The sequence below is a fragment of the Lathamus discolor genome, chromosome 10, assembly GCF_037157495.1.
Source record: "Lathamus discolor isolate bLatDis1 chromosome 10, bLatDis1.hap1, whole genome shotgun sequence".
Lineage (NCBI taxonomy): Eukaryota > Metazoa > Chordata > Aves > Psittaciformes > Psittacidae > Lathamus > Lathamus discolor.
The window spans coordinates 13,605,203-13,620,627 of NC_088893.1; the positions used below are offsets into that span (position 1 = coordinate 13,605,203).

At 40.1% G+C, this 15,425-nt stretch overlaps 1 protein-coding gene across 11 annotated transcripts in view; it reads right to left on the reverse strand.

Annotated features, from left to right (window-relative positions):
• The window catches only part of SGCD (sarcoglycan delta), a 396,287-nt gene that overhangs the window by 146,089 nt on the left and 234,773 nt on the right, over window positions 1-15,425 (reverse strand). The gene's annotated exons all lie outside the window — the stretch shown is intronic.

Sequence of the window (15,425 nt, forward strand, 5' to 3'; positions counted from 1 at the left end):
GAGGCCAGCTGCAGGAGTCACCCACTGGAAAATGACCTCTAGAAGCTGCTGTTAAAGTTGTATGAGCTATATAGACACTTTTAGCTCCTTTCACAGGTGTCTAAGTCATTTGTGATAGCTACAGGCTGTTAACTTATGAAGGAATTATGTGCAAGTGGAGGAAACTGCCTGCAGACCATTATGGTTAATGTAAAATCCAGCCTAAACCAAGCCTATGCAAAGCTCAGAGCCCTTTTCCAGTGCTAACTCCTGTTTCTGTGAGTTCCCCTGCATGACCGCAGAAAAAGAGGCAGAAGATGAGAAGAAGGGATACAGTGCAGAGAGCACAAGAACTGAGAGGACATCTCACAGTTACACAATGAGCTGTGATGCAGAAAATCTTGATTTTATTCCTGTCAGACTCACAAGCCACGATGGTGTTAGTGATGCCTTCCACATGCATGTTTCCGTAGTGCCTTTCCCCTCTATCTGTTCCTTCCACACCAACCGAGTGCTTACCAGAGCCAAAGCCATTTATTACGAAGCCTGCTCGAGGAGCCTTATGAAGCTGCTGTCTAAGGCAGAAGAAACTTATGCACTGGCATTAGTGACAGCTAAGGAGAAAACTCTTTAAGAAGTAGGAAGCACAGGATCAAATGTAGTTTGCCAACTACTGTTCAGAATAAATTACAACTGACCAAAGCAACTGAATCCCATCCCTTGAAACAATTCCAAACTAGTGTTGGAATAAATTCTAAACAAATCATTCAGCCGGAGCTTGAAGAAAGCTCAGCTCTGGATTTCCTGCATATTGTTGGAACTACTTTGGACAAAAGGTATTTCTTTCCAAAGCAAACTGCTAGTGAGTTTACTCAAAGTATGATCATGTGTGGCACTACAAAACCATAGGATTTCTATAAAGTAATCCTCTCCATTTGAGAGTACATTTTTCCAGCAAAAAAGATCATCAGACCTTTTGGGGAAATGATTATGAATCCCAGCGTTGTTACTACAACACCACCATCATAATCAGAATTCCTCTCTAGGGTAATAATTTCCCTTTCCATTGATACAGCAGGGAACAGATCGAAATCTGCCTTTCATGCCTCCCAATACTCTGTTATGGAGCACTTTGGCACTGAAGCACTATAAAATGAGCCATGTTCTTTTGAGCATTTTTCCGCTTTCTTGCTCCAACACAAATAGTAAGGTTTCACATCTCACCACCAGCATGTATTCCAAATGCGTCCCTTGAATTCTCCATCTTTTTAGTCTAGCTCATTACCATAATTATGCTAACTAGAAGGGAAAAGTCCCATCCTACAGAAATCTGTGCTCCCTCAGAAGTAAGAAGAAAGATTCTTATAATTGTAGGAACACATACTCTTCTAATGCAGCTATTTAATAGTACAATCAACACATAAATTCACTGTTGCAGAGGCTGCAGAATCAAGTTTTATAGATGATGGCCTAATACTCCAGAATTACGGCAGTGTGTCAATCACTGAACGAAGCATAGAATAAACACCTTTTCAGACTCTAAAGATCTTGGACAGGACATGTGCATCGCTCCTCCAGGTTACACCAAAGCTGAATTGAACTCACTCACGCTTATATGGCTGGAAGAAGTTTCCAGGGGGAAGGAGGATTATTTCTTTCCTTTCTCTATCTTGGTGGATCCCTTTTGTGTTTGGTACTTACATGCTAAAGTAAGATTTTTCTGACTAATCCACTATCTAGCAACTCCCCCCGCCCTACATTGAGGTGGCAGATTAAGGCCTGACAGGAAGAAAAGGGAAGTACCAGGTCTCATGCGGCTTTTCTGAAGATGAGCTCTTGAAATGAGGCCAATTATTAGGTCATTTTTGCCTGATGTGAACATGCCGAAACAACTCAGGGGCTCTAATTAGAGCATAATACCAGGTCTGCTCAAAGAAATGAGGCTCATGCGCGTACACTGGGGTTTCAAACCCCTGTTCAAGATCCACGTCAACACTCAAGATACCAGAAATAGAAACAAAGGTAGAGAGATCCAGCAGAGCTGTGGCTACTCTCACATTTCTCATCTATAGAGCACATCTGACGATCCCATCTCAGCAGACTGATTTACAGGCTACAGGGAACTTGGATGAGGTGCCCGTTGAATGCACTGACCTCAAACCCCACCACACCTGCACTATATACTCACTGCTATGGCAACATGACCCTCTGAAGTTACTATAATCATGATGCAAATCTGTATTTTCAGTTCCTTTATTTACTCTCCTTCACTATTTTCTCCTCTATTTCCAAAAGCCAAAAGAAAACAGGGTGAATGGGGAGGAATATTTTCAATGCACCTCAATTAATCACTTCTGAGTCCAGATTCAGCTAGTATTAGGCATTTAGCTGGTAAGCCTGCATTTGGAAGGTAATCACCCCATGCTGTCTCTGAGGTTGGGGGAGAGAAAAAGGCAACGGAGTCCACATAGTACCCAAATCACTCCCTGGAAGTGCTTCTTCCCAGCTGCTGTGCAGCTCCTCCAAGGTGACTTAGGCATCTTTGCTGGCTGCCTATAGATAACTGGTATAAACACAGACCTCAGTATTCAAACAGGAAATACATGGGTTGCCAAGCAAAACAATAAACAGCTATCATGAAATAAAATATATTTCCAAAGCATGACTTTAACTATACCAATGTAGAGTGGCTTCAGGGACTATTTTAATGATTTCTTTTTTTTTTTTTCTTTTTAATCAAGACTCATACTTTCAGTAAGAGAGAGGAGATTGGGCACATTCAACTTATTTGCACAGGTTGGTAAAAAGAAATTTGCTTTAAAATTAAATTCTCTGTGTTAAGAGGAATCCATAGGCTCCTTGTTAAGAAGCTGCCCTCATGGCTGAGGAACCACCACAGAATTTTTACAGCTCTATTCGTCATAAAAATATATGATTTTGCTTTTCCTCTATCCGAATATCCTGAAAAATAATTTCAACTGTCTTCCAGACTTAGCTGCAGTGTGTATATGACATTGCTGTTAGCAAGGGAGGCTCCGGGGAGAGCAAAGAAAAAGAGAACCAAAAGTGCTGCTGCCAAAGAGGCTGAAATAAGTATATTGCTGCTATTGCTTTTTGAACAATTACCAGCAAACAATTATTTATAAAGGAAAATATATGGCTATGTATGCCAGGGCAAATGGTAGGCAAAGAATGAGATCAGATGTCTGGAGTGCATCTACTGGTTTCTAATAGTTCCACCGATTTACACCTACATGCAATCAGGCCCTAGAGCAGAGGTAGGAAATGGAGGGCTTTGCAAAATGCCTGTGGCTGTAAGGCTGCAGGTCACAGAACCTGGAGGAAACCCCAGCTTGCACCTACTGTGCCTTGCTGGGCAGGGGGATGGATGCACGGACAAAAGCAACCAAGCCCCCAGGGCTTTCCCTAATGCTCTGTGATGGGCTGTGGCTGCCCTGGAGCAGCTATGGGGGACCAGAGGACAGAAGCAGTTTCATCACTTGCCATCACTTACTCCCCAAACTCCCAGCCCCAAAGTATTTAGCATCAGAGCTAACACACAGCCATCTAACACACCTTATTCATGCTCTCACATCCATGCATGGCACACGCTATTCTGCGTGCATGCTCACACACATGAACACCCCTTAGGGGAAACTGAGGCACAAAGTCGGGAACTCACCAACAGACACACAAGAAAGCTGCATTAAAGGAAGAGCTCCCAAGGTTTCTCTCCAGCACCTTGTTGTGTCACAGCACTGCAGCTAAGAAACTATATATATCCTGCTCCTAAGAAACAACAGGTTAATTTTAGCAGCTTTCAAATGCTAACAATTCAGACTTCAGATTCTCTCTCTTCTCCCTGTGGTTTGCATTTCTCTGCCTCCTTGCCAGAAGATGCATTATGCTTAATGCCCCCTGTCTTCGTCACAACTTTTTAGTGCACATTCAAAAGTGTTTACCAGAATAAAAATTACGATCATTTCACAGCAAGGGAACAAGGAGCTTGCTAGTTATCAACTCAAGTCCAGAAGCATCCTGCGAGACAGCACTTCAGGATATGATTCCAAAATGATCATCGCGGCAGTTTATACTTCTTGAGCTGCGAAGGAACTGGAAAACATTTAGATAATTTTCCCACTGTTTACTTTTTGAGGAAAATAAAGGCAAAATGGCATTTTTTTCCATATCTAGAACTCATGCGTGGGGTGTTTTTAATTTCAAATTATTTACTGAGTGGGTGCTTACTGAGTCATAGGGGACTTGTGCCAGATGCCAAGAGATTCTTTTGGAAGTCAGGAGTACAATATTATGTGTGTGAAAGTCAGGTGGTTATGTGAAACAGGCAAAAATCACATGCAAAAACACACAACTGCCATCAGCAAACCACAACAGAGCAACACACAGCACCTTTTTTTAAGTGCTTTTAAACAGAGAGTCTTAAGAGTCACAGGAAGTGATTGCTCCCACTTCGTTTTGGCCTTTAGAGAACATAGCTCTGTGTGTCACCTCATTACAGCAATATGACTTACTTGGGGCTATTAGCATTTCTTTCTTCTGCTGCTCCTCTAAAACATGACGCTAGCAGGAACAAATTTAGTGACTCATAAGCTGCAAACTTTATTTATTTAGCTGCAGCGTGCAACCTTAGCTCAGCTTTTGTCATCGTTTTCACTAGCACCAAGCTCATCTAAATAATGAAATCTTTCAAAATAAATAGTAAGGGTCTTAGATCTGGATTTCGTTTATTGTGAAACACCTCTGAACCTTCTGCCAGGCTGCACTTCAGATGTGAGCTGCTCCCGGGCACAGTTTTGCAGCAACACCAGCACAACTAAGAAGCGATGCTCACTCCAACCAGCCTGGCAGAACGAGCAAGGGTGAGCAGAGTGTGAGATGCCATCAATTTAAACACGTTGCATTCTCCAGGGGTGTCTGCAAGGTTTGGTTATGGTCCATAGGAGCTTTCCAAAGCAAATAAACAGACAAGTCGCAGCAGGAGGATGTAGCCCTTGCTGGGAGCTGCTGTCTAGTCCCATGGGGCAGCCCTGCGTGCTCGGCATGCTTGTATGCAGATTGCAGCACATGGGGAGATGGTAGACAGGATCAGACTACATTATAATAATGTTAAAATAATGAACTTGGTAAAACAATTTCGATCAGTGAGCACTGCTGGCTGGAAGTGCACTGGTATGATTCTCCACACAGCCTTTTGCAGGCAGTCAGGCTTGCTCAGAGGCAGCAAGAGGCTCTCCATCATGGTCCAGGCAGGGCTCTGAATGCAACCTGGACTTTCCTTACAGCTTTTTGACCATTTTGGCAGCCTGTGCTTGCTATTGCCTGGATAACAATTTTCTTTCTGAAAGAAGAACCACCAGGGGATAATGACACATAATTGCGAACCGCTGCACTTGGTTAGCGATGGAAAATGCTCAAGAAGGAATTTTTATCCCTTAAAAGAACACAAAGCATAGAGCAAAAAAATGCTGAGGCTAATATTTGCATTTCCTTTTGGCTGAGCATCCAGAGCCTGCCTTCAGACTGGCTGAAGCTATGAATTTCTGTCCTTCTCTGCACTGAGGCTGCCCATCGGCATCTCTGCTTGGGACACAAAGGCAGGAGCTCTGCATCACTGGTTGCTCCTCCCCTTACCATTCACCTAAACCCTAAACAACACTTCTCTCTCTTGTTTTGGCTTTCATCACTGACCTGTTTGACAACTTTAGTAAATTTAATCTCAAAACAGTCAGGGATATATGGCAGAAAATATTTCTCCCAGGCTGCAGATAAAGAATGTGGTTTTAGGGAGCTTAAATGGCTCAACTGGACATGTTGGTGACTGCAGGAAATTTAGAACCTTATGATAAATTTGGGATATTAATGTAAGAATAAAGCCACACTGCTGTAAGCAATATCTTATTGACAAAACTGCTAGAAAGTTGCAAAGGTAATGAACAAGGAATTGAGACGGATTACTAGTGATATGCTTTTGAATGTATTACTCAATGCCAGCTGTCAGATACCTTAGACTTGGGTAAAATACTGCACCTATAAATATCTTTCTCAAATGGGACTATTAATGAGAATAACTACAATAAGTGTGGTCAGTGAGTTGCTTTCAAGGAAGAGGTAATCACACAACTGTTATAGTTTATTATTCTAATTGGTTATTTAAGTCTGCCTTTGCTGACACTATAACAAATGCATAGTTTATAGCTACAGATCATGGCTATTTTCTCACTTGAAGTTTATTAAAGAAATTGGATTTTTTTCTTTCAGTTCTTAGCGGGGCTTTAAAGATTTCAGCAGCCTTGGCAACCAGCGCAACACACTGTATTTCTAAGTAATGCTTGAAAAACAGCCAAGATTTCTAACACAGAGAATGGGTCCCTCTCACACAAGTACACTCTCATGGGATGTTTGCTGCTCAATCAGTCAAATAAATCAAGTTTTTTCCTTTAATTAGTCTTCTAAGCTTCTGCAGGCTGTAGGAGACAAGCCTTAGAAAACCGTGTTTATTCCTGAAATGCTTAAAGGTTATGTCACAATGTTTATTTCCAACATTTGTTACCAAACAGAAGCAGCAAATGCTGCAGGTCAGAACGTTGCAAGACTTTGTCGGAAGTCCTAGAATTTGTTAAAATACAAAACATAAATACAAGGCATAAAAATGCCCAAGTACAGGATATGTCTATTAAATGAACCCCCTCCCCATTTAACTATTGGCTGCTCATCAACAATATCCTTTCCAAAATAAAATGGAAAAAAACCCACAATTCTTAAGAAGCGGCAGTGGAACTCTTTGTAACTTTAAAGACCTTATTTAAGACTAAGCTTGAAAAGATCTGTTTGGGAGCTGAAAATCCTTTGTACATAACTTAAGGATAAGTTTAAGCTATTTTGGGCAGAATTTTAATTTCTGTGAAATCATGAAAGAACTAAGGGAGTATCTCAAAAGGCAGACTCAACGGAAGGAAAACAAACATTAAAGCACTAATTATATAGACACAGGGAGTATTTCTGCTACTTAAAAAAATAAATGTAAAGAAAATTGGGATTCAGCTGCAAACTCATTTAACAACCTCGACTTTCAAAGCTTACTGATGTGCCTACGGCCAATATTTAATAGAAATATTGAAATTTACAGTAAAGCCAAAGCCAAAATCTCCCTGACTCAAACCAGTCCCTGACTCAGCATTATCCCAAGCTCAGTATTTTCGTTTTGTCTCAGCTTGGTCACCTCTTCCTATTCCTCAGTAGCCCTGCACTGCTTCTGCAATACAGGTATCGTTTACACATCTACTCTGAAGCTGTGCAATGAGTATGTTAAAGTCCTGCTAAAGGTTCTATCTTTTTTTTCCTTTCTCAATCACTATCATGGGGGAAGAAAATCTTATGTAAGTTAAGATAATAATAGCTTTGCTTGTTACACACCAGACTAAGTATTTCTGGAAAAGCAATGGAAAGTAACATCAGTAAATAGAGAAAATAGCAGGGTATAGAATTCTTAATAGTCATTAATTTGTCTCTTTCAAGACAGCTCCCTGAGTGACATACAGGTAGCTGAAATGAAACGCATTAATTGCGTTCACAGAAATTAGTTCAGAGCCTTCATCTTTGCCCATTTTGAACAGTTTAAAGTACCAAGGGTGTGCCAAGGATGATGCGAGTCACCTTCAACCCAACTCTGTCACCTAAAAACTGCTTTGATTACTGTGACATGAAAAAAGACCCTCTGCTAATATTCTTTTCTCCCCATAATCTATGTCTCAACACGATCAGAGTCCAAACCTCTTTTGGCTGGAATTGGCCACAGAAGCTCTGCAGCAGTTTTGAATGGTGTGTGTCAAAGCTTGTCCTGTCATGGATCCCAGGCACACCTACCTCATGGCCATACAGGGCTCCCAGGGGAGGACAAATTTGGAGGACACGTCCCAAGGGCCTGGACAAAGGGCACTGGAGGGAGGGATGGGGTTGGATGACGGGTGGGAAGAGTGACACTGCTGCTCCAACATGTGCACTGAGTTCACAGAGCTCAACATCTCCAAGCCCTCGATTTCCCTCTAGGTCTCACCTGCAGACCACGTGGGCAGCCTTGCCAACCTTTGCTGAGGGAGTGTGCTCCTCCAAAGTCAACATGGGTACACCTGCATGGCACTGTCCAGTGCCACACCAAGACACCTGAGGTGCAGGACCTGGCAGGAGCAGTACTAAAACTCAGTGTAACACTTGACTGACCTCTAAATAAGTCACCTTCTGGCTTATACACAAAACTGCATCGTACAGTACAAATTCACCCATATGAGCCTCCAGCTATTGCATTTCCTGCAGGTCCCTTGTCATAGTTTCATCACTCGCTGTCCTTTTTCAGTGAAACTACATTTTACTTAAAAAGAGTTATGAAGAACAAACACAGCCACAGTTGAACAAACAAGACAGGTCTGTAGGTATAGCAAACTTTCAGAAGAATCTTGCAGCAGCTTTTCATTCATGTTGAATGAACTGAACTCGGCTTTGCTATGCTGTTAAAACTAACTGCTTTGCCTGCATAGCAACTGCTTTTTTAATGTTTCTTTTTTTCTGCAGAATCTTATGCTGGCCTTCTAAAGAATTTCTTGTTTATTAAAATGAAGCACGGATTCCTCAGTCATTGAAAAGCACAATTTTGTTTACTTAACTTTCGGATGATGCCAACAACTTAACACCTTTGCTTTTTAAATCTATTGACTTTTACAATCTATTTGGCTATTGACTTAGTACATTATTAGTGTCTTGTTAGGCTCACTATAAATCTTTCAAAAGGAGGCACTTAAATCTGTCAGCCCTCCTTGTTTTGGCTCCTAGCTGTATTTGGGACTGTGTTCAAATATTTGTGTTCTTCAAGTTCCAAGAAACATCTTATCTGTCCCTACAATCACTGAAGGAATTCTGGCATAAAACTGACTTTTATTTTCTGAACAAACAGAAAACACTTGACAACAAGATTCTCTTTCAGCTGATAAATGCAGACCTGACTTGCTGGTTAATGGCCTCGGGTGTTCAAGCATTCACCTCTGCAATAAGCTTGACACTATGCAGAAGGAGACTGTGTGTATGGCAATGCTGAAATGGGCTTTCTCCTCCATACTGTCTGAAATTTTGATGAAAGCAAGTCTCCAGATTAGTTTAATTAGCTCACTAATATAACATGAATGCCACTTCATAGACTTCAAATTCCTGTTTATTGCCTATATTGTGTTAACGGCCCATAGTTAACAAAAGCTTGTGCCTTGGTTAATAGAGGTAATAACTTTAATTGCCTTAGTCATGAGACATCCTAGGATTATCTACAGAGTGTCTTTTAGTTGGGATGGGAGTAGAGATGAATACCTATTAATTCAAATTAATTAACAGCCTTATATATTCTAGTGAGGACATTCAGTAGGTGCTTGTTCAGCAAAACAAATGGGTGTGTGCTTAATTATGGTTCATTCTGGGCTGATCCATTAACTGTTGTGTGTCTACTCAAGAATGCACGTTCATTAACTCAAGTTAATTGCTATTCAATTACCTTGAGTTATAGAATGTCCCTAAACACTAGTCCAGACAGACCCCCTGGAGATTTTGTGTAATTCAACCGTTAATTAAGCTATACCATGTATTGCTGGCAACTGAGTACATCTAGGTTTGAAATAATAACTTTGCAGTTACACTTAGATTGTTTCTTATTAGGATTTTTTCATCTCTCCTGTCTAGGTAATTGGAGTGGTAACATTTCTTCCTTGCTATAAAGCACGCTTGCACTAATACTATTAATACTGCACTTGGCCAAAGATGTTTCCTGCCATCATTCTTTTTATATAATTTACTTGTTTAGATGGGAAGAACAGCATATATTTGAGTTGATGATCTCAGAATGACCCTCATATGATGGCAGATGTTTTGTAAATTTTAGCATTCTCTCTTGCTTCATTTTCAAATGTTTTCAAGACTTTTTTCCAGTCTTTTTGTAGAAATTTCAAAAAGGTACTTTAACATTTCAGATGTTTTGATTTTTTGTCTCCTGCTAACAGAAAGCCAGCATGGCCAAAGCCTTTCTTTTCACAAGCTGCAGCAATTCTGATAAACAATAGCTAGGAACAATTGACAACGATCTCAGACACTCATCACAGCAAGAAACTAAATCTTTTTAATAGTACAGCACAGAAGTGAAGGAGCAACATGCTGGCACCCCTCTGCAACACTGAAATGCATCTGAAAGAATGAAAGTGATCAATACTTTCACAGCATTTAAAACGAAGACAGAAATTAAGGAAATGGCCTCAGGGTGCAACTTCATACAAAAAGAACTAGTGTAAAATTATTTTCAAAAATTTAGTATAATCCCCATGAAAGTAAGGAAAAAAGAATTAGAAATAAGACTGAAGATGAATCTGTAGCAATAAATGTTTTTAAAACTGCTGAATGACATTTAAATATATTTCTACTCAGAATCATAGAATCATTTAGGTTGTAAAAGACCTTTAATTCAAATTCAACTGTAAACTTTGCACTGCCAAGTCCACCACTAAACCAAGTCCCTAAGTGCCACGTCTACACATCTTTTAAATACCTACAGGGATGGGGACTTTACCACTTCTTTGGGCAGATTATATCAATCTTCCAGGTGACTTAGGAGCACATATTCCCCGTAGCTTCCACTTCCACCCTGTACAGCCTGTACCTACTGACCAAAACTCTGCGGGCAAGTTTCCTAGTCCTAAATTCTTTCCAACATGTCCTCCTGAAACTAATGGAGCCCCTCCTGGGCATCTGTATTAGGTGAACAAAGAATAACTGGGAAATCTTAAAGTTGTTATACCCAACCAACACCCTAAAGTTTCTCCTGATGTGAGCTGGAGATGTGAGGAGGGAATCCCAGCCCAGGAGCTCCCCATCTAACAGTCACTTTAGGATTAGCATTATTCATCAAGGACATGTTTTATCCCTGACACCTGCTGACTTTCCAGTATCATTGATCCTAGGACTCCCTTTAAGCCAATTTATTTGGCTTAAATAAGTTTAAGGAGGAACCTTCCTCCTCCCCAGGAATGAATTATGGCACCTCTGGCGCCAAGCAGAAAAGCCAAGCCAAGTAGAGGCCGCAAAGGGCTGTGCTGAGCTGCATAGCATATGGTTAGCACTGTTTAAGCAGCCAGAACGCAATAGCAACTGAATTTGATACAAGACTCCCATCAGGATCAGCTCTTGCCAGTGTCTAATATCAGAAACATAGAATGCAAAATTTTCCAAGCCGTACATGGCCAATGAGCACTTCCTCCGCTCCATGACAGCACCTTGTGAAGCAGATGCTAAATGACACCTGTCTTAGGAATATCTTTTCAGTGTCCAATCCCCTAAAAGTAGAAAGGAAAAACCAGTCCCCTTTGTCAGAGCTCAAAAGCCATGCAGTGCACATCTTCCCCCAGAGCAGAAGACCTCTCCACACAGTTCCTATGGGAAAAAATTTCCATTAACTTCCCCCAGGTGACACACTGGGGGTGGTCCCAATACCACAGATTCATCTCCCACATGCAACATACAGCATGCAGATCACCCTGCAAAGCATCTGGAGTTACAACCAAATGTACAAAATTATTTAGGTACCTTTAGTTAAAACTCAAGCAATTAGCTAATATTTCCTTTCTCAAAATCATATCTTATTATCTGGAATGATTATCAAAGATGATTAGAACTTGACACTTCAAATGTGAAGGCTGCAAACACAAAACATCCAGAGGATCTTGATTTTTAAAACCGACTAATAACCATAGGCCCTCATAAAATAGCTAAGCTTGGTCAGGCAAAAGTAAAAGGACCATATACTGTGATGGGATCAAAACATCTGTATATTCACTATATGAAGAAAAAAACTTGTTTTGGATTTCTTCAGACACCTCTCCAGAACTGCTTTGCCCACGTTTCTCAATTACATGGGCTTTGATAACACCTCACGGTACAGCTGCAGGGTAATTTGTTCCTAAGCATTGAAAAACAGAATTAACATTTCCAAACAAAGTCACACATGCTGTTGATTCGTTTACCCCAAATTAAAAAGCTTCATCTTAATTTCTCTCTCCCAAATTTAACTTTCAGCATTTTAATTGTTTCCTCCTTCATTGTTACATCAATATCAATCATCATCTTCACTTACCAGAACTTCCATGTTCCTGAAAATTATGTTAAATTTAGATGCTAATGAAAACTGTTTACACTGTTTAATCACAGAGATGAAAACTCTATTACAAAACTGTTAGTGATAACAAGAAACCCTAATTTCTACCTCAATCTCCTTTCTACCATCTGCTGCCCTACAAGACCCATCCCAGAAGCCATTGACTAAACAAACAAGCAAACAATAAAAACGATAACTGTTAACTTTGATTGACAACACAACAAACATTAAAAGAATCAAAATCGTCCCATTAACAATTACACTGAAAATTATGTTATAAAGCAGAATACCCCATGTATGCCAGTACATGTCAATATTCCTTTTCCCCAGATAGCTTTCCAACCAGACATCCTATATAGAAATACAGGATTGACCCATAACGCCCACTGAACACTCTCTATCCTCCTAGAAGGAATAAGACAAAAACCTCGCAGCCATTAAAAGAAATACCACAAATACACCCTACCACTGTACTAGGTGATAATTATTCTTTCATCTAAACCACTACACACGTTAATTAGATACAATTATTTCAAATATTTATGTTTTAAATATCTAAATATTATTTGCTCTGTCCAATTCCTCAGAACGGGCTCTGTGGAACACTGGGACAGCTTCTATGTGTTCCCACATGTTCTTCTTGTGGGCCACCATGTGCCTTTGTACAGTTACAGACACTATCATGATCTGGGAAATGTTTAATCAATCAGCATCAGCTTCTCTGTGTGGCAGGATGGAGAGAGCTCAAGGCAGGCAAGGGGTTTCAGGATAAGGGCCATATTCAGAATAAACCCAAAAGCTCTAAATCTTGTAAGATAAACTGTCAAACACATTTCTTGTATAAATCCAAATCTAAATTATGTGTGTGTGTGGGGAAAGTTAGAGTTATTACAAAACTCTAATACAATATTTTAGCCAAGCAATCTTAGAGAGTAATCTTTCCTTTTTATTGGGTTTAGATGAGATACAATCAGATAGGGTAAGAAAGACACTTTGCACTGTATTTCACTTAACGGCTGAAAATCTTTATTTCTTGCTTTTTCCTGATCTGCCCCTAAAGAACACTTAACACATCTCCATCAGGGTTATAGTACAAACAAAATTGTTCCATCTGTGACTTGCACATTAGTCATGTCCCAAGGAAGACCAAGCAAAATCAGACAAACACAGACATGCTACACCACTGCTAAATAAAGTCCCATGAAGTAAGAAGCTAATGAACTCATTTGAGCAATAATGTGGTAATGTGGTTTATGCCATCTGGAAGGCAAGAATGAGTATCTCGTTCACTCTCTGCTTTCTCTATCTGAGTCCTAACACACCCCCAGCTAATATACATGACTACAGGGAATCAGCTTTGATTCCTGATGTAAATCCACTGACTCCCAGAGACAAAAGCATGGATTTGTACCTTTTAAAATAGAAAAAGAAAAAAAACTGTGCATAAATACATCATCCTTTTTATAATCTGGACAATTTAGTCAGGAGCTATAGTCTACCTCTTGACTGAGCTAATTCTCTACTCCAGTTATCTTACACACCTTTTTTAATGAGTACATATTCCTTTGATTAAATTAACATTTTTGTCTACCTAATTAGCTTGAAAAACCTGTGCTGAACCAATCTAAATGTGACTTCATTACTGTTCATTGGTGCGTGCTTGCTACCCATCACTGTCAACTCAACAGGCAAAGGATTAGAATATTAACTCAGGCTTATTTGGCTTTCCATTGCAGTTGTCGCACTCAGAGTGTGCAGCCAATCCAAGCTTTCAATTGACCTGGTAGGACAGTGACAAATGTTTTAATCATGTGGCTTCATTCATTAGTACTCATTTGCCTGGTTCAGAGAGACAGTTGAAACAAAAAATAATTGAACAAAACCAGTTAAATTACCTTTTCCCATTCATCCTTCAGCTGGTACAGTTCACAAGTAATGACAAATTGAAAATATAAATAAAAAACAGTTTATCCAGACCAACAAGCTAATAAGTATGCTTACCAGAAGACGTATCATTGCCTGTCTAGGAACATAAGCACAAGTTGCTTAATAGGCATTTAATGTACATCGGTTAATGAAATCATACCATAGCTAATGAATATATATATAATTGGATAGGCAGCTTCCACTAAATAAAAGGTTAGTGAAACCATCTTGCTAATTCAGTTTGCAGAGACAATTAGAGAAGGCCCTTGAAGACAATTCAATAGACCCTGCTAATACTGTGACTACTATTGATTATTTGCATGTGATATCACATTGCTTCTTTCCTGACCAGCTTCCTATACAAACAACCCACATCTACCTCTAAAGTAATCAATAAATTCAGGTAAATTTCAAAAGAAGACTAAATGCACTTTAAATACATCATACTAAATACTGTCTAAAACGGTGACTGAATGTCCACAACTTCATGAACGTCTTCTTATGCTGATGGATTGCTCTCACCAGCCACCAGTTCATGTTTCATCTAATGCAGAGGTAAACTGTGACTAAATTAAAATTTTACTGAATAAGATCAGGGAAGACCTACATCTCAAATCAATGGTGGTAATTACTGAAGTCTGCACTGTAAATCTGGTAAAAGGTATGGAAAGCCTTTGCCAGTGAAGCTGCTATAGAACAATACTTAAACTCCCAAGCTGTTTCAACTTTTTGCTTTTAAGTGCTTTTTTCTTTCACCATCAGAGCCCTAAAGTCTTGCATTAAATGTCGTTCTTAAATGAAAATGCCTCTTCCTCTATCCTCTTCTAGAAACTCTTTAAACTATTAAGAAACTTTAATGTTATTTTATGTATAACATTATAGGAAAATCCAACACCTGCATGGGGTAAGAGAGTGCCTCTGAGGGTTTTTATTAAAGGTCCATTTGATTTTCTTCAGCATCATCACAGACTACTTTTTTTCCCAGTTCCCAGCAGCTGAATCAATACAAGAGAGAACTGAAGCAGAAAGGTTAGAGCTTCTTTTCTCAAGACCATCCTTGAATATACCAAGACAGGATGCTCCAGCAAGCAGGAACGTTTCCCCTAACACAGCTGAGAGCCCATGGCACCAAAGGCCAGGGAGGTGAGGCAGAGGCAGTCTGATGGACACCTCCCAGCCAGACATCACCCACCTGCAGCAGATGTGACCACCAGCCCAATGTGCAAGAGATCTGGACACAGAAAAGCACAACAGCATGGTCTTCCCTCATTCCACTCATCCTCTTAACCACCAAAGATCCTGGACAAAAATTCAAGACCTCTGCAGT